This window comes from Curcuma longa, chromosome 4 (genome assembly GCF_044706935.1).
Source record: "Curcuma longa cultivar G26 ecotype Majalengka, Jawa Barat chromosome 4, ITB_CL_G26_1.1, whole genome shotgun sequence".
NCBI lineage: Eukaryota > Viridiplantae > Streptophyta > Magnoliopsida > Zingiberales > Zingiberaceae > Curcuma > Curcuma longa.
In genome coordinates this window covers 3,253,507-3,256,790 of record NC_133864.1, presented here as the reverse complement: position 1 = coordinate 3,256,790, position 3,284 = coordinate 3,253,507, and positions in this window count along the sequence as shown.

Here is a 3,284-nt window from a genome sequence, read left to right as displayed (position 1 = left end):
TGATGGAAGTTGGATAAGGAAAGAACAAAGAGGATGATTTTTTTCTTCTTTTTAGAGAAAAAATATGGGAAAAAGTGAGAAAATAGAGCTCTCTAGATTTTTCTTGGCATCTAATAGAAGTTATTGTTGTTGTAATACAAGTTTACTTGTTGATATTGACTTAAATATAATTTATTGGATTAAAATTAATTGTGAGTGATATATGATGTGGTGGAATGTCTGGTGTTGGATTTTGAAGTGGATGCCTTCATGAATGATGGAGATTGTTTTGCAGACAAGAAAACATATATTAGAGAATGCCGAAGTTATCTAGAGAAGCCTCTTCAATGCTTAAGTTAGATCAATAGTGTCATGAAAATAATGAAATGGTGATAGAAAAGAAAAATATTCACTAGCGAGAGATATTAAGGTTATATTGGAGAGTTTCATATATTTATAGAGGATGATCATCTAAAATCCTAATCCTAGGGTTAATGAGCCTTGGTACTAATACTAATCCTAGGCTTGTTAGACCTTAGGGATTATGGGCTACAAGTTGTGTGGAGGGCATGCCCAATTATGACCCACAAGTAACTAAGCTGCTATGGGAATGAAAAGCCCCGAGAAATCAAGCTCAGTATAGAGAGTTCTAATGCTCGTAACTCTAGGAGGAGATGTTGGTGCAATTAACCTCAGGTCAAGGTTGACCAAGTTGACCAAGCTCAGTTTGACTCGAGTTGAGTTTTGATGTTTGATCAATATATTGGTTAGGTGTCAAGTAGGTCCAGGTTGATCGAATACTTGATGGTGGAAAGTTCAAGTGGATCATAGAGGATCAGACACTTGACACGAGATGGGAAGTCCAAGTGGGTCATGGAGGATCAGACACTTGGCACGAGATGGAAAGTCCAAGTGGGTCAAGGTTGATAGAACACTTGGTGATTAACGGAAGTCCAATAAGGAAGTTGGCAAGAGAAAATCCAAGTGGATCAAGGTTGATAGGACACTTGGTGAGGTTGATCGGATGGGCAAGTCCAAGTGGGTCAAAGTTGACTGGAACACAACGTGAAATCCCGAAGTCAAGGTAAGGAAGTTGGCAACGAGGAAAGTCCAAGTGGATCAAGGTTGATCGGATGTCACTTGGTGATGAAGTCCTGGCAGGTCAAGGTTGACCATATGCTAGGCAACGGAGACGTCTTGACAGGTCAAGGATGATCGGATGTCATGCAAAGGAAGTTGGAAATGATATAGTAAACTTTCAAAGGTCATAACTTTTGACTCGGATATCAGAACGGGACGATCTTTGGTGTGAAACGAAGCTTGTTCAGAGATGTATCTTTTTACTCAAATTAATTCGACTGATTATGTGTATCAGTCGACTGATTTGGATCAGAGAACTGAATAGAAAATCAGATCGACTCAATCAGTCGACTGATCAGGATAATCAGTCGATTGATGCTGTTTTAGAAGTGTACAGAAAATGAATCAATTCGATTTTAGATTGTCGACTGATATTTAAAAATTGATAAAATCAGATAGATTTCAGAAGGTTCAGAAGTCGTTATTTGGTCGATTGACCAAATCAGTCGACTGGTAGAGGATATCAGTCGACTGATAAGCGAAAATCAACCCTAACAGCAACTGTATAAGTAAGATTTTATTTATAGGAGAAGGTGTCAGTTCTTGGGGGTTTGAGAACGAAGTGCTGTTGCATTTCCATACCAACAAGAGGCTATTCCAAGCAACAAGAAAACATCCAAAGCAAGATCTCATTTGTAAAGGTATTTTTGCTTTCATTTGTATTTGTATTCTTATTTCTTGTTGTATTGTTGTGTTCTTGTAAGAACAAACTTATGAGAGGCTTCTCCGCCTCTAGAAAAGTATCCGAAAAGGAGGAGTTCATAGTGGAGGTAAATAGCTCAGAGTAGACCCTTGGATTAGTCATGCTTCAAGGAGGTGGATACCAAGTAAAATCCAAGAGTTGTGCATGTGGAGTCACGTTTGAATCAAGGTTTCCGTTGCGCATTCAAATAACAAGCATAAGATCAAGACAAGAAGCAATCGGAGCTATTCACCCCCCTTCTAGCTTGCACAGGTCCTAACAAGTGGTATCAGAGCAAAGCCACTTCTCATTAAACAAACCGCGAGAAGGAGTACAAAGTTAAAAAAAAAAAGGATCCACAAAATGGATTTGGATACGACATCCGAGTACCTCCAGCATTTGGGTTGGGAGGTTTTGATCATTGGAAATTAAGAATGGAGTATTTCTTGAAGATGGATATAGAGCAATGGTTTATTCTAATGGAAGGATTTGAAGTCCTGATGGATAGCAAAGGAAAACTCCTTAAGAAAAAGAAATGGACCGAGGAACAATTTCAAAAATTGGAGACAAATGACAAGGTAACTAAAATATTAGTAAATTTAATTTCTAATGATATATTATGCAAGATAGGTCAATATCAAGATGCAAAAGAGCTATGGAGTAAGTTGGTCAAGCTTCATGAAGTTCCAGCCTTAATGCAAAGTGAAGATGAATTCAAAGAGGGAGACTCATTAGAACAAGAAATTGAGGATTTGAAAGTTGAGAGGTGCTCAACATCTGAGGAGGATGATATCGAAGAAACTTTTATATCAATAATTGAGGGGGAGGATAGAACATTGACATTGGAATAAGATAAATCATCCACATCCGGAGTCAATAAGGAAGATCATGCTACCTCAATAAGTCAAGAGAACTCTAATTATGAAGGTATATTGATAAGTTGGGTTTGTTATGTATTTTATCGCTTTATTTTGGGGGTCTTGCATGAAAAATAAATGGTTTAATGAATTGATTTTTATGAATATATTTGTAATATGTTGCACAATTTGATGGTCAATTATAATTTCTACAATTTGATGGTTAATTTTATATTAATTGGATTTGATTTTTGGTGATAATGTACGTATAGAAGTATTGAAAGCCATAGCTTGCTAATCTTAGTGGCAGTTGTGTTCTGACTTTTACTGGCTATATCAAAAAATTAAGATCCTGTTAATATTCATGCACAAGATAGCAATATACCATGAGAAATGCCCAATGAAGTTAAGCTTGTAGTTGTTCTTAACAACTGAACTAGTTGTGCTTGAGCTTCATCTGCCATTTGAATTGGATTACCTACATTAGAATGCAAATGTTAAAAAAACAATCTATACCAAAAAACGAAATAGAAATAGAGAAAGAAACAGAAAAAAAGGAAAGAAAAGAAAGAAAAAGAAAAAGAAACAGAAACAGAAAAAAAGAAGATGAAAACGAAAACAAGAAA